Source organism: Hyaena hyaena, unplaced genomic scaffold, assembly GCF_003009895.1.
Source record: "Hyaena hyaena isolate Hyena2069 unplaced genomic scaffold, ASM300989v1 scaffold_973, whole genome shotgun sequence".
NCBI lineage: Eukaryota > Metazoa > Chordata > Mammalia > Carnivora > Hyaenidae > Hyaena > Hyaena hyaena.
The window spans coordinates 423,586-451,580 of record NW_024081601.1 but is presented as its reverse complement, the minus strand read 5'-3'; the positions used below and the strand labels follow the sequence as shown (position 1 = coordinate 451,580).

The window sequence follows — 27,995 nt, the reverse complement described above, 5'->3', positions numbered from 1 at the left end:
TTTTTAAAATTTGTTTTAGTTATTAATTTATTTTTTAAGTTTGTTTACTTTGAGAGAGAAAGAGAGCGAGGTGGTGAGGGGCAGAGTGACAGGGGAGAGAATTCCAAGCAGGCTCCACACTGTCAGTACAAAGCCCGACACAGGGCTCGAACCCACAAACTGACTTTGTGAACTAAGCTGAAGCTAAGAGTCAGACACTTAACCAACTGAGCCACCCTGAAGCCCCTAGCCATTTTAATTTAAATGGTTAACTAAAAGGGATGTTTTATTGAAGGTAAGTTATTCAGCATTTATGGTTAGAGCAGACATAGCCTCTGGCTCAAGAATACACATCTATAGGGGTGCCTGGATGGCTCAGTCGGTTGGACATCCGACTTTGGCTCAGGTCATGATCTCATGGTCCATGGGTTTGAGCCCACATCAAGCTCTGTGCTGACAGCTAGCTCAGAGTCTGGAGCCTGTTTCGGATTCTGTGTCTCCCTCTCTCTTTGACCTTCCCCTGCGTGCACTCTCTCTTTCTTTCTCTCAGAAATAAACTTAAAAAAAAATACACATCTATATCCAATATTTTTGACTACTTGCTATAAATCCATTTCCTTGCCAACCAGTAGTAATTCAGAATTTATGTTTTCCAGCCCAAGGAGTACAGCAGTTTGGTAGAGGAAGCCAACACATACCAAACAAAGAGGACTGCAAATACACTCCTCTCTCAAGACCCAAGTCAAATGTCTCTTTCATCTAGTCTGAACTGACTCAGATCCAAGACAATGTGATGATCCCTTACCTACAAAAACCCCATCTCTTGTACATATCTTCATCCTTACTGTTACCACATTGCATTGCAATCATATGTTTAGCTTTTATTTTTTATTTTATTATTATTATTATTTGTAAACCAAGGTTTTGCTATATTTCATTGGTATGATCATACATTTTCCTGCTGTGCAACTGTATGTTTCAATGTCTATCTCCATAACTAGATTGTAAGTTTCTTTAAAACAAGGGGTTAATTTTGTTCAACTATGCACCCTTAATACCATCACATATTTTGATTTGTAATGGTCACTCAAATGTTTTCTCAATAAATGAATGAATTTTATAGTCATGTTGTCAAATGTCTTTTAAGAGAGCATAAAAAGGCATAGCATTAATTCTTGCAGAAGAAGTCACCGAAGAAATGACCTTCAACTTGGATTTTGAAGCATGAGATAAATTATGCTAGTATACAATCAGACAAAGCTCAGCAGATTTCTAAGCTGATTCTAAATGCATTCAGCCAAATTGCTTAGAGTGTCCAACACAACCTAAAGATAGTCTGTCAAAATAGGCTAGAAATTGCTTAGGGAAATATGTTGAAGCTCAAAGCAGCAAAAGTATTTATTCTTCAACCAGTGTAAGCAAGAATGTACAGGAAAAAAACTAAGAGAATTCATTGCAATGAACTTCAATGAACACCACCCACCATGATGTTGTTGGGCCTCTCCCTGGATTTAGGAAAAACAGTTGGAATTTGCATGAGGATGTGATGCACCTAATCCTTTAATAGCACACTGAAAGTGAGCTGACAGACCTGCAGTAGTGTGTCATACAGTTGACAGGATTTGTCAAATTTTGGGTTCTCCTCACATGGAGCTTGTCATTGGTTCTTATGGTTTTCTCCCTTCTTGCCTAGAGGGGGCAATCATCCTTCTAATATTTTCCTAGATATTTCCATGCTGAGAGCTGAATGATGTTTGAGAAAATATTGCCTAAAAATAGGAAAGAGACATGTCAGGACATTATTATGGCCAATTTAACTTGGAGCTGTCCAAGGAAACTAGATCTCGTGTGAAATAAGTTAAAATAGCAGATGTACTGTATTTCATGGCAGTTTTGTGAAGTGTGACAACAGAAATGACCAATCTCGATATGTATCTTGACAAATTCCAAGTCAAAGGTCTCAGAGAATTTCCTCATGGGAGGAATATTTGGAAAATTATAAATTTAATTGCACTAAAAGTACCGCTTTATTTTTCCTCTGTTTAAAGAGATTAAGATTCTTAAGAGTGGTAATAGTAGACCTGAGTATTTTTTATTTGTTCCTTAACATGGGCTACATTTTTAAGAGTTACATTAACTTAGCCATAGAAGGAGCACCCATGAAGAGTTTTAGTGTCCACATGAAGAAGACAATATTTTCACTATACTGTATGTTTCCCAGACCACATCTAAATTATTTTCCAGTTACATATACAGTGTTTTGAAAGAATCAAAGACCAAACGGATTGTGCCCTGAGGAGGATAGCTAGAATTGAGATGTATCTGAATATCAAAACACATGAGGACAGATAAACGAGTTGAGGATACTAAGCCTGGAGAGAAAAAACACGACTTTGAAGATCACAATGATAGCTAAAGAATTGTTATGTTTCAGGTGAAATAAATCCTTTGTTTTGCTCCAGAGGAACTATCTATGGTGAAAGCATAGGAATTACAGTCAATTAGATCTCATTTAAATGTATAAAGTATACAGTGTATAGTATACAGTACACAGTATAAAGATCATGTGTAAAGACACCTCATCAACAATAGGACGGGTTACTTGGAAAAGTATCAACAGAGTTGCTTAAACACAGGCTGAGGATGATCCTTTAGGGATGCTGTAAGAGACTTGGGCATCATATAGAAGTTTGGACCAAATGACCTTATGATCCCTTAACGTCTATAAAACTGATCAACCAGATAATTAGATGAATTACAAAGCCACAATAATAAATACGGTCTTGTACCAGACTGAAACAGACAAAAGTGCAGTGGGACAAGAGAGAGTTCACCACATCAAGAAGAGGATCTCAAAAGAATCAAATACTAAATGCTAAAGATAATACTATACAAATATTAGTAGGAAATGTGGGAAATTGTCTTAATGAAAAGCATGAGTTTCTTAATATTTCAAAGCACAAATCCCAAGGCAAAACACGTATGTATTTATATTATATAAAATTAAGACTGCATGTTCAAAACGAATTCTGAACAAAATTAGTATGTGTAAAATAGAATAAAGATATTCAAAGTTTACAGATGGCAGAGAAACAAAAACTGGAATTCCTCAAAAATCAACAAGTCATCTCTCATAAAAAATTGACAAAGGACTTGAAACTGACAAATAAATAAGAACAAGTAATAATAAATAAAAGCAGATGAAGAAATTAAAAAAATAGCTAAAACATAAGGAAGAGCTTATAATTATTATTAAACAGAGAATTATACATGTAATGCAATGAGATATCATGTTATATCTATTAAAGGCCCAAAATTTAAAAAGCTAGATAATATAAAGAACTGTCATCGATATGAGCTATATGAATTTCTATCTGCTGCTGCTGAGAATGTAGATTGTTCTACTGATTCTGGAGAGATTCTGTCATTTCCCAATAAAATAAATTATGTATGCTTTAGAGCTAGGAATTCCACTTCATGGCGTATAATTCTAATATATTCTCACAGAAGTCATCAGAGAGACATGTATATTGATGTTCATTGTAGCAATATTCATAGTAATAGAGAGTTTACGGCATTCCGTTAGAAGGTAGTAAAGAAAACAAAGTTGATGTGTGCCATGAGATATTGTGCAGGAAATACTGAGTGTAGAAGCAATGGATTAGAAGTACACAAAGAAACATAAATGTTCTTGAAGCATAGTATATAATGATAAAAGTGATGAAAGATGATAGAGATTGTCATATAGAATGCAATACCACTTAGATAAAAAATACTTGCACACAAAATGATACAAATTTGCCAAAACATACACATGTCAAATACACATTAAACATATTAGTGGTATTAGCATAATGATTATTAGATAAATTGAAATAGAAACGGACTGTGGAAATAAATGAGTAAAACAAGAGGGAGACACTGCATGAATCATTGACAAAAATGTGCCATAAGCTGAGTTAACATAGTTCACTTAACACTATGCATCCAAGTATCAGAAAATAAAATAATAAAACAATAAAGTAATATTTTGTATTCAAGGGACCTAGAAACTGATAATACTGTGTGTTTTAGACATTATATATATTAACTCAGATCTCCTTTACTCAGAAACCCTAGGAAGTTATAGTACTTCATTTTCCCCTCCCTTTGTGGCAGATCTCAAGTTTTTGCCTTGTAAAAACCAGGTTTTGTTAAACAGTTGCTTCTAGTTTATTACGTACATATATATAAAAGAAAAGCAAAAGAGAATTATCTGTGACTTTTTCACTTTGAAACAGTTTTCAACTATGCATTAAGATATTTCAATCATTTTTAAAGGTTTCGTTTTTTAATGGAAGAAAAGTTTAATTTGAAGATAATATGAAACAGTTATAATAGCTTATTAAACATAAAGGATAAAAGAACTAGTGAAGCTTTAAAATGGTAATTAAGAGAGCTGATGTGTGTCTAATGCATTTATTCAGCGTCTTCTAGCAATAAGTCATGATAATGTTAAAAATTTTGCCTATATATTCAAGTTATTACTATTGAAGAAATTTCTGTCTCCACCAACTGTTAAAGTCCTGTGCTATCATTGCATTTGAGCTACCAGAAGTAGTAAATGACACATTCAGAATACAGACACATGCACACACTGCCCGCTGCAAACAAATGTGCCTTCTTAACCAAGAAGTTCACACAGGCTATGTCATATCATAGAACTACAGAGGAAGGAAATGTTAGCTGTGGCTTCCAAACAAAGTGAAGTTAGAAATGACAAAAATTATTTAATAGTTCCTCATGTATAGAGGATTTATTCTGTTTCAGGCTGCCTTTAAGTTTACAAAGACATTTACATGTATTAGCTAATCCCTGGTTCCCAAATACCTTCCTGGGATAGGTAGAGTAGTAGTATTCTGCCTTTACCAAGTAAGAAACTGCACCTATTTTCACAAATATGCTAAAGGCCGCATAGCTCTTATGCTAAGGTGTGGTTTGTATAGGAGCTTCCTAGTTCCACATCAGAACCATTTTCTCTAATGTGATTTAAAATTTCCATCAGACTATGAACAGTTTCCTCAAGTTATTTCCCAGGCTGAATCAGCAGTTATGTCTCCCTAATGCCTTCCATTAGGGAAAGATATAACATACCAGAAAGGGGGTGTCTGATGGAATCACAGAACACTTTGGTACAATCTATGGTATGATGGATTTTCAAACTGGATTTATGGTGATTTCGTTTTGTTTTATGGGCATACTCAGCAATCTATATAGAAAGATTAAAATGTATGTTTTAAATAAAAATTAAAATTATAACACAATGTTGGTAAACTGATTAATCCATATACTGCCTTGTTTATAACTAAGTACATAATTCTATTGGATAAGAGTGTAGAAACAAAAAAATCCCAAAAACCTAAATAGCTAATATAAAACATATGCAATATTAGAAATATTGTATTGGATGCCTCTACAAATCAGGATAGTGTTTTGCATATCATAGCTGTACTGCTAGAAAAAAAAAGTGTCATCCTAACAAGAGTACATAGGATGCAAATTTGCTTGTAGAAAGGGAGGTCTAGGTCACTGGCAAGAGAAAGAAGTGACCTAACAATTCCTTCAGTACAAACAGTCTTAGGAATCCCTGCTCAGAAAAACCTTAACATACTTTACACAACTTATGAGTCATTTGGCTAATGGTTCCTTTAAGCAACTGCAAATAGCCGTGTCCATGTGCATATGTGTGCGTGTGTGTGTGTGTGTGTGTGTGTGTGTGTGTAGGGTAATGTAGGAGGAAATTAGCTTATAGAATATTCACAACTTGGTGTCAATCATTTTAATTAAATCAGGGTTTCACAAAATGTAGATGTTGACCCACTAATGAGTCTCCAGGAGCAAGTTTTAAAAACAATGGAATGAATGAAATGGAAATGAACAGAGTAGAAAAATGAAAAGTAATTGCAAATGGTATAATAAAATCTGATTCATGAAGTGTTTGTTTCAGTTATTCAATGTGTGTCTTTATGTGTTTGTATTCAGAATGTAAAGCGTATTTCTGCAGGTTCCTTAAATTTTTAATACCAATGTGTGCAGTAGGTACAATGCTGTCATGCTGACAGCCACAGAACTCAGCACAAGATATGTTGATGGAGATGGAGAGGAAGAAGAAAGCAAGTAGGGAAGCAGGTGTCTTTGGAGCTGGTGTCTTTTGAAGGTCAAAAGGGACCATGGACACTGATGATTCAAAGTTCAAAAGAGTCAGGTAGGACATAGGTCTATACTGGTATGTCTGGACTAGTTAAAAATGTCACTCAGCTCAGTCTCCTCCAATGTTCAATGATACCAGAGTGGTAGTCTGAAATTGGCCATGATAGGAGGCTTTCCTCCCAACTCCATGTTCAATGACATCAGAATGGTAGTCTGAAATCGGCCATGATAGGAATACTTACAGCATTGAAAGCAACAGGGCCACATTAGTGCCTTTTTATTCACCTGAGAACCAGTTGTTAAGCATTTACCAAACACTACTGCAGTAAGCACATACTGGACCCATTTAAGAGTTAGGCAAAGTGAGGTGCATAACAATCTATGTAAACCATGGTTTCCACTGAGAGGCCTAGACTACCCACATCACACAAGATTGCTTTCAAAATGAAATTAAATGAGGCAGTTACACAGTGTATTTTAAAAAGTGGGCAGAAGAAACCTCTGTATCTTCCTCTCAATTTGATATGAGCCTTAAATTTCCCTAAAAAATAAAGTTTTAACTAAAAACTAAAAACAAAAACAAACTACCACCACCAAAATCAAAATACTGCACATGTAAGCCATTGTTACTATTACCTCCATATTCTACCTCAAATATAAAAAGGAGAAAAAAGTAAGAAGCAACATCTATGACACTATGGGAGACCGTCTTCTCCAAACAGTATGGCCTGAAAATTTGGAAGACTTGAAATCTGATCTCTAGGTTTTACATAGAGTAGCTGACTTTAAATTTTACCATTATCAGGGGACCTGGGTGGTTCAGTTGGTTAAGTGTTCGACTTTGGCTCAGCTCATGATCTCACAGAACTATGTTCAAGCCCTATGTTGAGCCCTATGTTGGGCTCTGTGCTGACAGCTCAGAGCCTGCAGCCTATTTCAGATTCTGTGTCTCCCTCTGTATCTGTTCCTCCTCAGCTTATGTTCTGTCTCTTTCTTTCAAAAATAAATGTTTATTTTTTTTAATTACTGTAATAATCCCCTCTGAAATTTTTCTCATTATAAATTTCTTCAACTTAATAATGTGTTCACTTTGTCATTTTTTTTTAAATATAAAGACTGTTAGGAACCATTTTACTCTGAAGATTTGTGCCAAAACATTTGACCATGATCTTTTGATACAATAACAACAAAAAGCCATCAGCAGAGGGATGTACACAAGTGTGTGTTAACATTTTGTATTTCTTACTGAGTTCTAATCTTTTGTATATCTCTGTTCCCCTCAGAATTTCAAATATCTGTAGAAACCATTAGCTTCATTGGGTAATTTATGTCCTTCAAATTTCCAAATATGTATTTTCTTTCCACTGTCAAAATTAAAACATTATTTGCTCTTGGATATTTTCAATAAGAAAAAATAGGTGTGCTTTTATCATGTAATATGAGATGGTGCGAAACACAGAGTTTGGAGTTATATAGATATGAGAATCCTGGTCTCACCTTTTATGTTCCTCAATTTCTTCACCTTTAAAATGGGGCACAGAAGAGTCAGTAGGGGAGGAAGCTGTTTTTCCATGGCAGTTCCTGTGTCCAAGGCTGCTGACTGGGGCACAAATCTAAACGGTCTATGCCTAAACCTCTTCTCTGTTACCTAACAGTTGAATTACTTTGGGACACACCTTTCACTTTTTTGCAACATTCCTAGTAAAATTAAATAAGTTTGTAAAGGCAATACACTTGGTACACATTTAATTAATGTGAACTACTGCTTTTTTCAAATGTGATCCAGGTCAGTTCTATACATTCTCATTATATGTAACTTTCTTGGTTCGTGTGTGTGTGTGTGTTTGTGCGCGCGCGCGCGCGCACGTCTGTGGAGACAGAGACAGAGAGAGGAGAGGAGAGAGAGAGGAGAGAGAGAGAGAGAGAGACAGACAGACAGACAAAGAGACAGAGAGAACATGCACAGTGGGGGAAGGGCAGAGAAGGAGAGAGAGAATCCCAAGCAGACTCCTCCCTGTCAGTGCAGAGCCTAACATAGGGCTTGATCCTATGAACTGTGAGATCATGACCAGGGTCGATATCAAGACAAGAACACTTAAATGACTGAGCCACCCAGATGCCCCCTGCTTCTTTGATATTCAATACTTATTATTTTTGAGAAACTGACTTAAGATTTTTTCATTTTATAAATTTATTTATTTTTAGGTTTTTATTTAAATTCAAGTTAGTTAACGTACAGTGTAATATTAGTTTCAAGTGTACTCTTCTTTTAGATTTTCAAATATAATGTTAAACCATAAACTATTCAATATTTTGTGATTATTATCAGAATCTTGTCTGTAAAAAAGACAAGTGGGAAATTTTAATTCGTGCATTTTGATAAGCTGATTTTGGAGATCTAGATTTTACCTATGAATGTCTATCTACAAGTCTTTCTGCAATAAAATTGATTGGACAATTACATAAAAGAGCTTGAATCTAAGTTGAAAAATGAGAAAAATAATTATAAAATGGCCAACAGTTACTGAAGAATTCCACTCAGTTCTAGTCAAGTGATTTCTCTCAGAATTTGAAATTTGGTTCAAGAGGCAGGACATTAAAACATAGTCACATTCCAGTCCACATCATATTTATAAATGGGTTTGTATGTACAAGGCACCATAAGGAATAGAAATGTAAGTGAAAATTTTATCTTGCTTAGGAGGATAATAACACAGAACATCAAACCTCCTCCTTTGCTTAGGTAAGTCTGCAAAGTCAAATTAACTCCGTGAATAATCATTTCTGGTAGATTTTTATAGAGGGTCAGAGCAACTGGTAAGGCACGAAGGATTATCCATTCCACAAAACATGTTGAGTATAGAATCAAGCACTATAATCCTGAGGAGGGAATCCCTAATGTATCCTGCAGTGTGTTATAATCTATTGGGAATGGAAAAGGTACTGTGCAAGCTTGCCTTAGAAGATGCATGCCTCAGGGATGCTGTCAAATCAAGACATCTGTAAAAGTAGAAGAGAATCCTCACAGAGTTTTAAGTTCAATGATAATAGAGAAGTAGCTAAAGTGTATAATTTCAAGATTTAAGGTTGTTTCCTAAATAGTAAAACTGGCATTTGTATTCCCTCACGTATTGCTGTATCATTATTTAAAAGTAAATTTCAACATTCTCTAACCAGTCTAAATGTTTTAGCTTTATCTCTGTAATTTAGTAACTTTATCATCTTTCTGGAGAAAAACTGACTAGACAGCAAGATATTATTTCTTTTAAAGCATAACTCCATTAAAAATTGTAAGTGATCTGACATAAATTGTTATATAAATGCAGAATTATATCTTAGTTTATTATAAATCTATGCCAAAAATATTCTACACAATTTAACTAATACAGTTAAATGATAACATTCAATATCTACTCATTTTTAATGCCCTCAAAATCACCAACTGATATTCCAAATGAGGCATTTGCTGGCAATTTTTTCTTTATTGGATATTAAATGTAAAGATTTGTATCTAAAATCTCAATATATAGTCACTAATTAAATTTGTAAGGTTTTTAAATAAAAAACTGGAATGATCTTGAAGAATTAAGATTTATACTTAACAAATATGACATTCACAAATTAAAACCTAGGAACATTTTGGAGTACCTGGGTGGCTCAGTTGGTTCACTGTGACTTCAGCTGGGATCATGATCTTGAAGTTTGTGAGTTTGAGCCCTATATGGGGCTCGCTGCTGTTAGCATGGAGCCCACTTGGAATCCTCTGTCCCTCTCTCTCTCTGTCCCTCCCCCACTTGCATGTTCTCTCTCAAAAATAAAACATCAAAACACACACACACACATTTTTTCAAGATGTGATTTATTTCATATATTGAGTTTCATTTGAAAACCAAAGTAAAACTAACCTCACAGTCACATCAAAATTTTGATTATCCCTACCCCACCATAAAATATTTTCATGGAAAACAGGTCTGTCATAGTCAGGATGGGCCTAATTATGGGCCTAAGATGGTCTGGGCTTATATCTGATATCCTAGTATAATTATTAAGAGCACCTATTTACTTTCAAACTTCTAGGTTGGAAGATAAATTTCATGTCACCGTAATCATAGTTCAATATAAGACAATGGCTATGATTCACTGATGGATATACCATGGGTCAGAAAAATGGGGGGAAGTTGATAATTGCTCACAACTATCAAACACTAAATTACAGTGAAATTTAATCTTTAACAATTCATGAGAAGATTAGTTCATTAACCATATTCAAAGATACACCTGACTTACTTTTTATATTTATTAGATAAAATGCTTAATCCACTTAGGTCAAGCCTACAACTACAAAGTAAAGTACTGAATTCAGGACCAAATTTGGTTCACCAAAAAGAAATTGCTAATTATCCCTTTTTCCAAAACTATAAAGCTAACCAATTGTTCAACAGAAGTTGACCAGTGCAATTGCATATCATGTCCTTTTATGAGGACATTAGTTCCACCCTCTTGGTGAATCACCTTTAATTCAAGGTTATCTTTGTAATGTGATCTCTCCATTATGGCAAAATTACTGTTTCCAAGAACATCAGCCCCTTCCCCTGATAACAAAATGATACTTTTGATAGATATCAATGACTGGAATCTTGCTACTAAGAATTATAAATTGCTATGGCTGACAAATTAAAATCTTGAAATCTAATTACTTCAATTTGGGTAAGTGCATTAAATTATTATGATAGGAGTTACATTGAAATCTCCAAATAGCAACTCTTCTCTTTATATCTAAAGAATAAGTTGCTGCTTTTCCTATCATGCCTTAGGGATATATTCTATTGTGTAGAACTTGGAGATTGGAAGGAGTTCGGAAAATGAAAGTTCACTTTCTATTTTTCAGTCTTTAACCTTTAACCAGTGTTTTGACCAGTTATGCCAACTCAGATGGTGGTAGTTCAAACTTCCTCAATCTTCAAGTTCAAGGTTATAACCCATGTAGAGAAAGTAGCTTTTTATTTATTTTTACTTTTTAAATATAATTTATTGTCAAATTGACTAACATACAGTGTGTAAAGTGTGCTCTTGGTTTTGGGGATAGATTCCCATGGTTCATTGCTTACCTATTATCTCAACAGGTGCCCTCCTCAATGCCCATTACCCATTATCCCCTCTCCCCCATGCCCCTATCCACCTTCAGTTTGTTTTCTGTATTTAAGAGACTCTTATGGTTTGCCTCCCTCCCTCTCTGTTTGTAACTATTTTTCCCCCATCCCTTCCTCCATGGTCTTATGTTGAGTTTCTCAAGATCCATATTTGAGAGACAACATATATCTGTCTTTCTGAGTGATATATTTCACTTAGCACAATATCTTCCAGTTCCATCCACATTGCTGCAAGTGGCAGGATTTCATTCTTTCTCATTGCCAAGTAGTGTTCCATTGTACATATAAACCACATCTTCTTTATCCATTCATCAGTTGGTAGACATTTAGGCACTTTCCATAATTTGGCTATTGTTGAAAGTGCTGCTAAAAACATTGGTGTATATGTGCCTCCTGTATCCTTTGGATAAATTCCTTGTAGTGCTACTTCTGGGTCATGGGGTAGTTCTATTTATAATTTTTTGAGGAATCTCCACTGTTTTCCAGAACATCTATACCACTTTGCATTCCCACCAGCAGTGCAAGAGGGTTCCCATTTCTCCACATTCTCCCAAGTTTCTGTTGTTTCCTGAGTTGTTCATTTTAGCCACTCTGACTGATGTAAGGTGGTATCTTAGTGTGGTTTTGATTTGTATTTCCCCGATGATGAGTGATATTGACCATCTTTTCATGTGTCTGTTAGCCATCTGGATGTCTTCTTTGGAAAAGTGTCTATTCATGTATTTTGCCCATTTATTCACTGGATTATTTGTTTTTCAGTTGTTGTGTTTGGTAAGTTCTTTGTAGATTTTGCATACTAACCCTTCCCTTAGCCAATATGCCATTTGTAAATATCTTCTCCCATTCTATTGGCAGCCTTTTAGTTCTGTTGATTGTTTCCTTTGCAGTGGAGAAACTTTTTATCTTGCTGAGGTCCCAGTAGTTCATTTTTGCTTTTAATTCTCTTGCTTTTGGAGATGGGTTGAGCAAGGAATTGCTGCATCTGAGGTCAAAGAGGTTCTTAGCTGCTTTCTCCTCTAGGGTTTTGATGGTTTCCTGTCTCACATTTAGGACGTTCATCCATTTTGAGTTTACTTTTGTGTATGGTTTAAGAAGGTGGTCTAGTTTCATTCTTCTTCACGTTGCTGTCCAGTCCTCCCAGGACCATTTGCTAAAGAGACTCTTTGCGAGAGTCTTGAGAAAGACTTTTTCTTGAGAAAAAAAGCTTTTTATTGAACACTTGAGAAAGTAGCTTTTTAATATTACTAAGTGAATAAAATACACCACAATTTAAATAACAAATTACCAAAATAATACATTGTAATCTTTTTTACAATTAAACAAAATTATAAACAAAAATGGCCTCAGTTTGCTATGCCACCATACAAGTAAAACAAGAAAAGCCCTATTTCCCTTGGATTTTCCATGTAGGGATAAATGGACTACATGGTATAAGATCAATGAGAATTTTTAAATCTTTCGTCCTCCTGTCCCTCTTTCCTCCCATCAGTGCACAGATTCTAAACCATGGGATTACTTAACTAACCACTGTTCTATGATGGCTGTGCTAGGACTCCCAATGACTATATTGGAAATATCCATGCACTTAGAACATAGAACCTCATTTCTGACTCCATTTGGAGAGAAGCTCTGAAAACATTTTTGATAGTGAATGACTTGAGGTATTACCCCAATATAACTTCCCAATGACTGTTTTCTTTACCTCCTTTTCTGATTTATTTTCTCTACACTAAACACCCTTTTTCATATGTGGAACACATAAAGTTGTGCATATTTTAGGTTAAAAATATTTTTAATAGATTGTAATATGCCTCTATGTATCTTTCCATCCCCTTTCCACTGTTACTCAAGCTATCATGTTCAGTGAATTTTACCAAATGATACAAATGAGAAAGGAGTATTAGGAACACTGATCTATCTGAGTATTTTTACCTTGTATTTCATACACTATTTCTTGGTAAGGTATTACCTTATGTACTCAAAGTTGAGCTATCATAGTTCAGTATCCTATTTCAATTACAATGGCACAAAAATGAGAATTGGTAAACCTCATAAATTCAAGGCAAGTCCGTTCTGGAAAAGTCCTACTGTGATCAAATAATTTGTTAAAAGAAAGGTATGATTTAGGACATATTTTGATTTTCTAAAATATGATCCCTCATACATTTTTTGTATGTGTGTGTGTTACATATTTGGTATTTCAAAAAATAGACTTATTTCTCTTGAAAAATCAGGCTTGATTTTTGGGGCAAACTAAATTAAATTTCTTCCTCTTCAAATTTTTATATACACTATTGATATTTGCCTCTGAGACTCTTAAAAATTTCTTGGTTTACAAAGCCAGTATATGATAATGTTTATGAAATTATGACCCAATTCCAACTATGGCATTCCTTTTTCTGCATTTAAATTCTCAGATAACTGAGAACATGTAACAAGAAAATGAGATGCCCAAGATCAATTTGAAAAATAAACAATAAACACATTTTCAATATCCACCCTAAGCATTGAAAAACGTATGAGATTTGTTGGGTTCAGCTGCTAATGAGATCTTAAAGCTTATTTTCTTAACTATATTCCAACTTAGAATGACATTTTGAGATGTCCCACTGACTTGGTGTTTTATATTAAATTAGCATTGGTGTTTTCTAATGTAATGAGTCTAGTGACTTCATCTGTATTATATCTTCAAATTACCAAATTAATTTTGAATAAATGTTTAAGTTATTTCCATTCTTCTTTAATTAAATGGTGTCTACTAAAAGCAGCATAAATTTGTGTGTGTTCCATATGCATGCAGAACTTAATAATCAGGTATTTAAAAACAATACCCAAGATAATTATTTAATACTCTAAACATTTTTGGCAGTTTCTCTGTCTCTTTTTGCTGACTTTTACTTCTCTGCAAGCAAAAGTAAGTGGAAAATATTAATTGAGAAGATATAAATTCATATTGTTTATAAGATTATAACCAAAAAAAGTCATTAAAATTTGAATAAATATTGAAGTTTTAAGGAGTTATATTGGCAGAAGGTTAAAATCAAATGTATACTGATTTGAGTTGACTAATAGGTCCAAAACAGTAAAAATGAATAAAAAGAAGAGAAATATAAAAAAAAAAGAAAACAGAGAATCTAGGATTAGCAGTGTAGATATAGAAGTATTAAGATTTCCTAATATTCATGCTATTTTCTAATTATTACAAATTCATGTGTCAAATTGTATTTCATCAACATACTATTAATTTAGTGATACATCTTTGCATTAATTAATCAAATATTTATTAAACACCATGTGTATGCCAGGCACTTTTGTGGGTACCAGAAACACAAAAAGGATCAAATAATTTACTGAAGTAGATAAATAACTGTCTCTGTTCTTGTACAGTGGAAATACTACCTGCCTAATATTTAAGGGTTAGGTCTTAGACCAGCTGCCACTTCATCTAGAAACTCTTCCCTAAGCAAAACTCCTTGCCCACAACTGTGTTAGGTGCTGCTGCTGGACATTTCCCTAAATCTATGTCCTTTCTTTATTGTATCACATATCATAAATACTTGTTTGAAGTATTTCAACTTCTTAATTCTAAATTTTTGGAGGACAGATACAAAGCTATGTTGCTCACAGTTATATCCCTTATGACTAGCACAGTGTTTGGCACATGGCATATGTCAAATACATACTGGTTGAATGCATAAGAAACGGAGACAGAGGGAAGGAAAGAGAGGAGAGAGAAGAGAAGAAGTAGACAGAAGTGAGAAAGGGAGGAAGAGGAATGAATTTTACCCCGATAACCTCTCAAGGTCAATTTTATTAAGTATTTTATTTTAAATCCAATATAGTTAACATACAGTGTTATATTAGTTTCAGGTGTACAATATTGTGATTTAACAATTCTATATGTTATTCAGTGCTCACCATGTACTCTTAATCTTCTTTACCTATTTTGCTCATCCCCCTATCATCTTCCCCTCTGGCAACCATCAGTTTGTTTTCTATAGTTAAGAGTCAATTTTTTGGCTTGTCTGTCTCTTTTCTTTCTTTATTCATTTGTTTTGTTTCTTAAATTCCACATATGATTGAAATCATATGGTATTCGTCTTTCTCTGGCTGACTTATTTCACTTAGTATTATACTCCGCCCATGTTGTTGCAAGATTTCATTCTTTTTATGTCTGGATAACATTCCATTGTGTGTGTGTGTGTGTGTGTGTGTGTGTGTGAGAGAGAGAGAGAGAGAGAGAGAGATTTCTTTATCCGTTCATCTATGGATTAACACTTGGGCTGCTTCCATAATTTGCATATTATAGATAATTTATTATTGATAATAAATATGGGAGTACATATATCTTTTCAAATTAGTGTTTTCATATTCTTTGGGTAACTATCACGAATGTGATTACTGGGTCATAGAGTAGCTCTGTTTTTAATTTTCTGAGGAGCCTCCATACTGTTTTCCACAGTGGCTACACCAGTTTGCATTTACACCAGCAGTGAAGATGTTTAGAGAAATGTTTGTTTATGTCTTCTGCCCATTTTTAAATTGGGTTATTTGCTTTCTGTGTGTTGAGTTTGATAAGTTCCTTATATATTTTGGATACTAACCTTTGATTGGATATGTCATTTGCAACTATCTTTTCAGATTCAGTTGATTGTCTTTTTGTTTTGTTAACTGTTTCCTTTGACATGCAAAAATTTTTATTTTGATGTAGTCCCAATAGTTTATTGTTGCTTTTATTTGCCTTGCCTCAGGAGACATGTGAAGAAAAATGTTGGTACAACCCATGTGAGAGAAATGACTGCCTGTGCTCTACTCAAGGATTTGTATGGTTTCAGGTCTCAAATTTAGGTCCTTAATCCATTTTGAGTTTATTTTTGTGTACGGTGTAAGAAAGTGGTTCATTTTCATTCTTTTGCATGTAGCTGTCCAGTTTTCCCAACACCATTTGCTGAAAAAACTGTCTTTTTCCCATTGAATATTCTTGCCTCTTTTGTTGAAGAATAATCAGTTAAGGTCAATTTTGAATGGAATTCTCAAAGTCTCTTCCTAGAAGTCTAATAATAACAATAGTTCAGAGATCAGAAATAACTAAAATTCAGAAAAAATATCACTCACCTCAAATTTAATATGGGATGAGGGAGCTGGAGACATACAGAAACCGGAGAATTTAATTCTACTCTTAATCTATCATGAAACACTAGCCAAGCTATAATCTTTTGAAAAGTTTCAAAAAGAGTCATTAAATCATACCTAAAAATATCTATATTTATTCATTAGTCAAATATTTACCTGAGCAGGCCAAGAAGCAGGATTTCAAAAATGTTTTCTACCTAAAGAGGCTCTACAGGATGCTATTTAAAAACATCCAGGAGTCATTTTTGATATAACATACCCAAGGTCAGAATTTAAAAGGAAATATTTCCAAAACAGTGGAAAAAATCTTTTTTTTTTCAATGTAAAAGTCATTTAAAATTAAAACACACACAAAAAATTATTTTTTATTTTGTACTTTTTTCTCTTTGTTGCTGTATATTCAGTTTTCTCCAAGGAACATGTATTATATTTATACTTAAAAAATGAAGATAAATTTTAAAAATGGACAATGTAGAACTGATCATAAAATCACGTGGCAAAATGTCATCATGAGTGTTTATATTTAAATATATATAGTTATATATTACTCTCTTTGTCATGAGTGCACAGTATGTGTTGAATTTATGCCCCATTTAAAATATATCATGATGAATATATTTTAAATTGATTGGATAGAATTGTCACATTCTTTTCTGTTTTTAAGATTTTGTAAACTTGCTGCATTGTCTTCTGGAAATTATAATTACAAGTGAAAAATGGAATAATTGGATCAAAGATACATATATTTTCAGGTTTTTGAATTATACTGATACATATTTTCTAGATAAGTTGCCCATTTCATTATTTCCAATGACAAAATGTACTATTATAATTCTTGAAATAAATGATCATTTGATAATAAATAACTGATTGTTTTTAGTCTTTCACACTTAGGCTTTTGTTAATAACATTTCCAAACATTATTTTATGTATTTATTAGGAAAGTGTTTGTACTATTAGTCCATTTGCATTATTTTTATTTGTGTTATATATGTATTTGTATTTCATTATGAATTATTTGTTTAAAATATACTTGCAAACCCAAACTAATTTATCATCTTTACTCAGCAATACTTCAGCTCATTATATTAAAAATATATCAAAAAATTAATTTCATCCAGAGAAAAGAAAGATTTTGATCCAATCTTGACAAATTAATCTATCTGAGCCATTAAAAAAAAGACTATTTGGATCACATTAACATGCCAAACTGTTAATCATTACCCTATACTCAAACTATGTCATTCTGTATTCAGCTACTAGAGTATGGAAAATTAAAATATGAAATTAACAAGTTACAACCTTTGTCAATAAATCTGTTATTTTTACTGCAAGATAGGGTAACCATTTATGGTGATAAAAAGATTTGCTTTCAAGCTCTAAGATGCTTGTTTTGAAATAGCATCATTGCAATTGTGGCAATAAATGGTTCAAAGTGCACCTAACATATTCAGAGTTCACCAAATTCTTTGCATTTCCAATCTGACCCACATCATATTTATTGGGCTATAATGGCTATGTATCACAACAATTTCAGGATGCTTCTGGAAAGGCAAAACCTCTCCTATTAATAATGTAGCAGTTGAACATTAAAGTACCATCACTATGGTATTTTATTATGTGATAAAAATGTTAAAAGTACATTACTATACAACTGCAGGAGTACATTTGGCCATAAGTGTGTTTTAAGTACTAAAGAGAAGGAAAAAAAAATAAGGACCAACCTGGCTTTCACATAGACAAAACACGTTATCAGGCTGCAACAACAGTATGTACATATGTGCTGTGTGTGTGCAGATATAATGAAATGTGTTGAGTTCATGTATATCTCTCTGTGTGTGCCCAGATAGGCAGGCATGTTCATGTATGTGCCTATATGTGTTTGTGTATGTATGCATACATGTGTATAAAGGTGGCAATCAGATTTCATGGCTCACAGTGGAAGGTGCTAATAATACGTTCAGTTTGTGGAAAATGTATAGTGGGGGTATAAATCAGGGGATGAATATTTTCCAAGAACAGAAGTGGCAAAACCTAACTGTCCAGCACTATCAGTAAACCCTGCAAGGTCTAGACTAGTTTGTAACATTGTGCTGACTTTTTTCCATATAAATTATATATATATATATATATATATATATAGACAGAGCATGAGTGGGAGGGGCAGAAAGAAAGGAAGACACAGAATCTGAAGCAGGCTCCAGGCTCTGAGCTGTCAGCACAGAGCCTGATGAAGGGCTTCAACTCACAAACTGTGAGATCATGACCTGAGCCGAAGTCAGACCAACTTGAGGCACATAGGTGCCCCCAAATCAAATATTTAAACCCAAAAATTGATTTTTGAGAATGGTCTGTATCAGTTTTCTATTGCTATGTTATAAATTACCACACATTTGCTGCCTTGAAACAACACACATTTATTCCTTCACAATTGCTATATGTCAGGAGTCCAGGCACAGCTACACTGAGTCCCCTGTTCAGGGTCTCAGAAAGCTACTTTCATATCAGTAAGCTTGATTAGGGAGGAATTTACTTCCAGGCCTATTCAGTTTGTTGGCAAAATTTATCCCTTTATCATTGTAGGACTGAGGTACATGGTCTCTTTCTAACTCTCTCACTTTTATGTATCCCATTATCTATTCCATTGCTTCATTCCTTGATTTTTTTCCCCACTGTACCACCACTTGTAAGATTGACAGACTTATTACACACAACTGATGGCCTTAGCTTAGTATCTCTCTCAAATCCCCTCACCACTCCTTCTGCAGAGTTTCTTACAAAAGCAGCATGGAAAAAAAGAGAGTAAACATTTTTTCCATAGATAGGTCCGAGTTTCAATGTAGATACTCCTCCTTTTTACAAAAACTTGGGCAAGCCATTTCATTTTTCTGGAATCTCAATCTCCTTGTCTGTCAAAAGAAATCTTAGTATCTACTTTTTATTATAGCTAGATGGAGAAACTACATAATATATACCTGACATATAGAAAGTACTCAATAGGAGGAAAACTTGCAAGTACACAGATCCTTTAGCAATGGTTCTAGGCTCTATAAACTACTCAGGCTTTGCATAATGACTTCCATTTACCAGTAACATTTTATGTTTTAGGTCATATGCTAAGTACATTCTTTGCAATTATCTCATTTAATGTTGTATTAGTTCTCTGTAGCTATTATAGCAAATTACCAAAAACTAGTTGACTAAAAATAGAAATTTATTTTCTCACAGTTCTGGAGGCCAGAAATTCAACATCGGGCTGTCAGCAGGATCTCATTCTTTCCAAAGGATCTAGGGCAGAATCTACTACTTGCCTCTTCCAGGTTATAATGTTCCTTGTCTTGTAACTATATCCCTCCAGTCTTTCCATTGTCGCATAATCCGCCCCTCTATTGTGTGTCTCATCTGTATGTCTTTCGTAAGAATATTTGTCATTAGATTTAGAGTCTACCCAGATATTCCAGGGTGATCTCATCTCAAGATCCTTAGGTAAATTACATCTTATAAAACCCTTGTTCTAAATAAGGTATCATTCACAGATTGTGGGGATTAGCATAAGAACATGTCTTTTGGGAGGCCACCATTCTGCCCACCACCATCATAAAGCCCTAAATTTCAAGTACTAGTATTATTTCAATTTATAGAAGAAGGAACTGCATTTCAAAGAGTTTAAATACTTACCTCAAGATCATATAGACAATTCATAGTATGGATATGGTTTAGTGGGGATGGGCTACCCATATACTTCTGACTCCATGCCTAACCCTGAACCCCTGGGTCTACGTTATTCTCTGGCACATCCTGGCAAGTCCTAGAACTTTCAGGAAATCATATGTTGGAGGATACATCTATCAGTAAAAGAAGAAAATTTTACTCTTTTTTCCTTATATGAGATTAACCTGACTTTCTGAAACTGTCAAAATCATTTCTTCTAGTAAAAATTAACCCAAGTGTAGGAGTGAGTTGAATTGCTTTAAATTTAAAGATGTCAAAGTAAAGGTCGAGCAGATGTCTATCGTGTTCTTTAATTAGAAGATTTCAGAGTTCTGTACTAAGATTTTAAAAGCAGGGTGAATCATTTTACCTTTGTGCTGTGATCTCTGATGCTTTTTTGCTGACCCTTGTCACCACAAATTACAGCGATCAGAGACAATTTGGAAAAGAAAGTTAAGTTCAGGAGTTTTGAAGGAGCACACTGTCTGCCACATTTCCATAACATTCCATTCTTGTCTTGCCTTTTCAACTACCCTGGACTTCTCCCACCTACATACTGTGTTTAATTTGAGATTATGATATGTAGTTAATGTGTTTCAGTTTACACACTATATTTTTTTTTCCTAATCTGAACAAATTTCCTTACTGCAACACTCTTTTAAGATTATTACCTAAGAGTCTTTCCCCAACCCCAGCAAGAGAAGTCACTTTTACATATTTGCACTTAATATATATTTTTATAATTGCTATATAAATAAATGGATAAGAAGTCGCATACTCTAATGGAAAAGTCTTAGTCTAGGGCTTTTAAAATTTTGTATTCTAGTTTCAGTTCTGCACTAATTGTTTGACCTCAACTGAAGGCCAGGATAACTTCCTTATTTGCTAAACTGAGATAACTGCTACTTCCTAACTCAAATCATTGTAATAAGTATAAGAGAACTTACAAAATAAGTGTTGAAATGCTCAGAAAACAAAGTGTATGCTGTCTAACTTTAAACCAAAAAAGATAAAAGAATAAGGAGGAAATGAAATATGCAAATTTAAAATGTATAAAAATATTTGGATGATTTTCTCAGTTATTCTTCTACAGTTATCATGGTCTATTTTAAGCCTTTAGGATGTCTATCCCAATGTCAGTCTCTGCTAATGACATTGGAATAGATGATCAAGATTTCCTGAGGATTTTAATGTTATTAATGAAATATAAATTTGATTCCACTGAAAACACTTCATTATAGAATGGCAATTCTGCAAATCCCAAGAAGTGCCTTTGGAAACTCATTCTAGCCTCCTTTTCCCCTTAGCCTTTATTTCCAGATGTATTACAATACTCACTCCATGTGAAAGCTCATCAGCCAGCTCTAGGGAGCTTTAATTCTCAGGCATTTACTTCAATAGATAAGTGGTTAAATAGTAACCAAGTGTACAGGCTTTTCCAAGAGAGGGTAAAGATGTTTGTAGGGAGAATGCAAGCTGGTGGAAAAGTATTTAAACACAAATGATTTAGTGGAGTTGTCCAGGGACCAAAGAGCCTTCTGTTGAGTGGATAGGAAAAAGGATTGACCTGCTGTTTTCCACAGATAGTTTGCATGTAAAGCATAAAGTAATTAAGTGTTTTAATTTTGATCCCTATGGTGCTTCTCCTTTTCAGAGCACAGCAGGGAAGGGGAACATAACTGGCACCATTTGGAAGGTTGGGTGCCTAAGGTTGCAGGAAGTCTTTGTACTATAAAACTGATATTTTGGTTAACTATGTTGCTATTCTTATGTATATTCTGTTCCTATTCATGTATTAAGCATGAACAGACTATGCCTACCACACTTTCAAAAACCAGCCTTGAATCTTCAAAGGCAAGGGTGAATATTCTGTCATCTGAGAGATTAACTGTGTGCTCATCGGGGCAGATGGCAGAGCTGAAAATGCTGTTTTATGTGTTTGTAAGTATGTTTGTTTGTTTCTGATATGATTTCGTACTCAAACAATATTACACATTACTTTTTAGTTTTTACCCTAGGACTTATTAATGTGCACATCCAAGACTCTATAGGGTCCCTTTGATTTCCTAGTAAACTAGGCCTTTGAGTTAGTCTTACATACCAGGAATACTTGAATAAGAGAATAGATCCTTTTCTAGCTGATATTATAAAAGTAGAAAAATATAAAAGAAGATTATCTTTCAAAACAGAGTCAGACTTATTTACCACTGAGAATTCATCCCCAGACAGTGTCTGGCATGCTGCAATATGCTCCCTATATCTGAAGATTCAATAAATGAATGAGTCTTCTGCATTTTTATTTCCTACCATGTCATACAATATGACAGTTCTGACCCTGTCCTAGGCTTAGAGATACTATAATATACACAAAATGCGTTAGATTTTAGTTTAAGGAATATTTCTATTTGATCTACCAACTTCAAACTATTTACCTATTTGTGTTGTTGGACTAAGCAACTAAAGATGTGTATTTTAGACTTCTTTGAAATATTTGATTCATTAATCTTGGATGCAAAATGTTGGTCTTAGTGTCTGTCACACTGATCTTACAGAATAGTCATATAAGCCAAAAGACAGAATATATACAGTCTTTTTGAAACTCTTTGCTACTCTGTGAAGCATGCAGGGATGTTATGCTATCTAAATGTGAGAGATAATTTTTTAGGATAAATGAGAAGCACATCACCTGCATCAATACATCTGATCACCATGGGGGTGGAGGGTAGGGAATATATATATGAACTGATAAACAGAAAAGTACTACAATATTAATCTTTCATGTGGAATTGAAATAAAGAAACAAGCCTATAAACAATATATTGATATGTTGTACAGCATATTTGTTAATGTAAAACTGAATGTACAATAAATTTACCTAATATATTGTTTTCAAAACAGTAAGATGAAGACTGTATTATTTAAAGCAAAGTGTTAAATGCTGAATTAATATGGAATTTTACTATATTCACTATTTCAGAAGGTACTATTCTTCCATCAGTTTAGTATTCAGCATAATTATTTTATATCATTTGTTTATTAGTAAAATATTGTAATTATTCTAACCCACATAAGTTTGAATATTAAATAATTATACATAAATTTTTTTTCTGCTGTTTTCTTACTTCAAGAGGACAGGATCTTTAAAGGTATTTAAAAATCAAAAACTCAGAAATATCACAGAACTGCAACAATTCTAAAGTTAGAGAAATTAGTGGTGCCTGGGTTGCTCAATCGGTCAAGCATGTGACTTCAGCCCCGGTCATGATATCATGGTTTGTTAGTTCCAGCCCCATATCAGGCTCTCTGCTGTCAGCATGGAGCCTGCTTCAGGTCCTCTGTCCATCTCTCCCTCTCTGCCCCTCCCCTGCTTGCAGTGTCGTTCTCTCTCTCTCTTTCCCTCTCAAAAATAAACATATGCAAAACTATTTTAAAAAATAATAAAGTGAGAGAAATTAGAAATCAAGTAAAAATATATAATTTTACAAATAAGAAAACTAGGATTGCACAAAAATCTGAAGATTATTGTTAACTTCCAAATCAAAGTGGCTTAATGGGAAAAATAAAAGTATGGAGAGGGAGAGAGCATTAATGCATAAGAAAACTAAATGTCCATGGATATTTCTAGGTTAAAGAATAGCCTACATGGATCCAGGTGTTCAAATACTATTGTCAGAAAATTTTTACTCTGTTTCTTGGTCTTGTTTGATCTGTGTTGGCTTAATTCTCAGGAAGGAAATTTCCTCAGCACCAAAATGGCCACTGACAGATACTGGCTTATTTTCAAAATATAGCAAACTCAGTCATAGTTTGTTAGGGTTTTTTTTTGCCAGAAATTCAAGCAAAACCTCAAAGTTCATGCCCATTAACTTTGACTAATGAAGCTCCATTCACACTGGTACATCTGAACCAGTCACTGTGGAGACGGCTGGCTATATGAGAGTGTCACTGGCAATTGTGTATGATGTATGTCCCGCTCTGAAGGACGAGGGTAGAGTAAGGTTAATCCAAATTACATGACCAGGAAGTCAAGGTAATGGACAGTTATACAAAGAAGGGATAACCAATTTTGGGAAGGCAAAATTAATAAATGTCCACTGCAGAACATGGTAAAGCAGGAAGAGAAATTTCAGAGAATGGAGGGAAGTGTTTCACAGAAGGGGAGCCATGAAAATAAGGAATGATAAAAAAGCGTTATTATTCACAGCAGGGCATTAAATCCTCAAATCCTCCTTAAAACTGATAATTTTGGATACTGCATCATTGCAGAATAGTTACTGTCAGTCTGTTATTTGCAAGATGTTTGAGAAGATGCCTCAAGAGTAGAACTGATTTAAAAACATTTAAGAAAACATAGTTGAAAATTGAGCTTTGTCATTCCCTGGGAAGAATATTTTAAGACATCTGTGTAATGAAGCTTCAGATCAAAATTCATGTCATTGTCACTACTCTTTGTTAAATAAATATGTAGTTGGGTCATCTAGAACCATGCAGCCCTCGAGACACTAGAAGTTAATGTGACCAGCAGTGTAGTGACATGTTGGAAACCATGGGTTCTGGAGCCAACTATCTAGATTTGAATCCTAGCTATTCTCTTTGCTACATGTATACACTTGAGCTAGCTATTTATGCTCACTGTGCCTTAGTTTGCTCATTTAAAAATGTATGTAATCGTAGAACCTATTTTATGTTACAGAGTGTGTCAAAAACTGTGGAAGTTTAATGGACTTGTAAGATAACAAATTATCCTGCCTGTTTTATGGGTGCTGATGTAAGAGAAGAAACTCCTGGGTCAGAGATAAAGAACTTAATTATCCATAGCACATGCTATTTTTTCTTTCCAATAAAGTTTCATCAGGTGACATGGAGAGGCCCAGGTAGATGCTCCACATATAGTGGATTTGTGTTACAGCTGGAAGTCCTCAAACATAAAAAACTCCAATACTTTTTAACCCACTGCAAAAAAACACAATCTTTGTCCTGTATGGAAATATGATCTTTATTGTACTGGACAAAACACAAGCTAGCTCATTGTGCAGGAGAGAGACACAGTATCTATCTTCCAAGGTATTTTTTCATACACAAAAATTTTTAGAAGGTAATCAAGAACAAAAACTAATTATATCCTTTGCTTTAAAAAAAAAAAAAGAAAAGGAAATGCAAGAGACACATAAAGAATTATCTCCTGGGATGCCTGGGTGGCTCAGTAGGTTAAGTCTCTGATTTCAAGCTCAGGTCATGATCTTGCTGTTCGGGAGATCAAGCCCCACATTGGGCTAGCTGCTATCAGTACAGAGCCCACTTCATTCCCTCTATCCACCTCTTTCTTTGCCCCTCTCCAGTTCTCTCTCTCTCTAAATAAATTAATTAAAATGTTTTAAAAAAAGGATTATCGCCTAACAGTTTGATGTGAATTAATAGATGTATTATTGTTGTTGTTTAACAAGTTTTAAAAATAGTACTGGAGTTGTGTATTTTATTCTACTTAGCTCTCATATATATGATTCATAATCATATCCACCAGTACAATTAGTGTGAATAGGACTAGTAAAAGTTGTAATAGAAGGCCTCAAAACATTCAAACATGGAATTGGGTCCACAACAAGACTCTAATAAATCAATAAAGACTCTAATAAATCTTATTTACATGCCCTTTTCTTAAAGGCCTCAGTTCAAGTTTAGGAACTTGCTAGTTTTCATTTCTTTCCCCCATGCTGACTTACTGTACTTTCATAGAAAGTACTTTCTGTACCTTCCTATAAGACCTTTTATTAAAAATCATTTCATTTCTTTGATAGATATAGATGAAATTAATGTGTATGATAATAACAATAATAATCTAGAACACAATCCTTCACAAGAGAACATATCATCCCTGTTTAAAACTTTTTCTTAATATTTTTTGGAAAATCCCATGGAGAATTGCTTTATACAGTTAAATTGCAAATAGTAGGTAAAGAAAAATTAAGAACCATAACCAACAGGGAAAGGCTAAATGGTATTATGAGAAGAAATGGAAGTGAAAACTGCAGAAGATCAAAAAAGTCAATGCTAAGATAATGGGGTATATATAACTTGAAAAAATAAGTTGCATTAGCAAACAATAAAATATGATTCCTTAGTTGTTTTTTTCTTTTAACTAGTAAAACTAATTTTAAAAATCCAATATGTATAGCCAACATATAAAATACTTAGATTTAAGAACATATACCAGAGGGTAATGGGGGTTAAGAGTACATACAAGCTCAGGGGCATCTGAGTGGCTCAGTCAGTTAAGCATCCGGCTTTGGCTCAGTTCACCATCTCAGGGTTCCTAAGTTCAAATTCCTATTCAAGCTCCTGTAGGGCTCTGTGCTGACAGCTCGGAGTCTGGAGCCTACTTCAGTCTGTCTCCCTCTTTTTCTGCCCCCCGCCCCCCCCTTGAGCTCTGTCTTTCTCAAAAAAAAAAAAAAGAGTATTTTAAAAGAATTTAAAAAGCGGGTACACATAAATTCAAACATCCCATTAACAGACTCACCAAGGGATAATCTTGTAGTCGTCAACAAAATAGATTGAATTCTCTGCCAGAAGACCAGATACTTCTCTGTTAAAATTAAAAGAAAATCAAGTTTTGTGAATTAATCTCTGACCTATAGTATTGCTTTTACAGGTAGAATTAAGCATTATTTGTATTAACAACTAAGAGACCTGTTTGTAAAGAAAAAATTTGCAAAATAAACATATTTAAGGACAACAGGTTGTATGTGTACGTATATAAACCTATTGCCAAATAACAGTACTTCAAAATTTCTCAGTTCTTTATCATTTTCTTTTATTTAAGTTTATTCACTTTGAGAGAGACAGAAATAGTGAGTGGAGGAGGGGCAGTGAGAAAGGGATAGAGTGGAGAATCCCAAGTAGGCTCTGCACTGTCAGTGCAGAACCCAATGAGCAGCTCAAACTTATGAAACACAAGACCATGACCTGAGAAACCAAGAGTTGGATGCTCAATTGACTGAACTCAAGTGCCCTAGCTCTTTAACACATCCAACTGAATTTTCAATGTATTGTCCTAAAACAAGTTAACTTTATTATGACTGCCTTCATTTAAGAGAATTTTTGATAAATTGAAGTTGAAAAAATATTAAGTAACTAGTAACCCCTGATTATAAACATCTTAGAACCAATGAGGTGTCAAACTAATAATTACTAGATTTTTTTAAAAAATGTTTATTTATTTTGAGAGATAGAGACAGCATGTGCACATGAGCTGGGTAAGGATAGAGAGGAAGAGAGAGAATCTTAAGCAGGCCTCACACTGTCAGCATGGGGCCTGATGTGGGACTACATTTCACGAACCATGAGATCATGACCTGAGCCCAAATACAGAATCAGTCGCTTAACCAACTGAGCCACCGAGGCACCTCCAAAAATTACTAGAGTCTAAATTATTTTGGAGCTTACGAGATATGATCCCTATTGTAAACTCTACTTATAATGTGGTAAGAAGTCAAAACTTAGTCAGAAGATGGCTCTTTCTTGGCTCATTTCTTATGTCCAAGTCTGTACATTATTGATGCAGTTAAAAGACATCATTGCTACACAACTAAAACGTGACCTTCAGGATGGGAAAAGTATTTTCAAATGACATATTTGACAAAGGGTTAGTATCCAGAATCTATAAAGAACTACTTAAACTCAATATCCAAAACAAATAATCCAGTGAAGAAATAAGCAGAAGACATGAATAGACATTTTCCAAAGAAGACATTCAGATAGCTAACAGATACATGAAAAGATGCTCAACATCACTCATCATCAGGGTAATAGATATCAAAACTACAATGAGATATCAAC

General features: G+C 34.2%; 1 long non-coding RNA gene across 1 annotated transcript in view; it reads right to left on the bottom strand.

The window, feature by feature from the left end:
- The window catches only part of LOC120223216, a 76,963-nt gene extending 50,227 nt beyond the window's left edge, over positions 1 to 26,736 (bottom strand). Inside the window, exon 1 of the long non-coding RNA XR_005526237.1 lies at positions 26,677 to 26,736. This is a non-coding gene — a long non-coding RNA (uncharacterized LOC120223216). The remainder of the gene's footprint in view (positions 1 to 26,676) is intronic.
- Between the last annotated feature and the right edge of the window lie 1,259 nt (positions 26,737 to 27,995).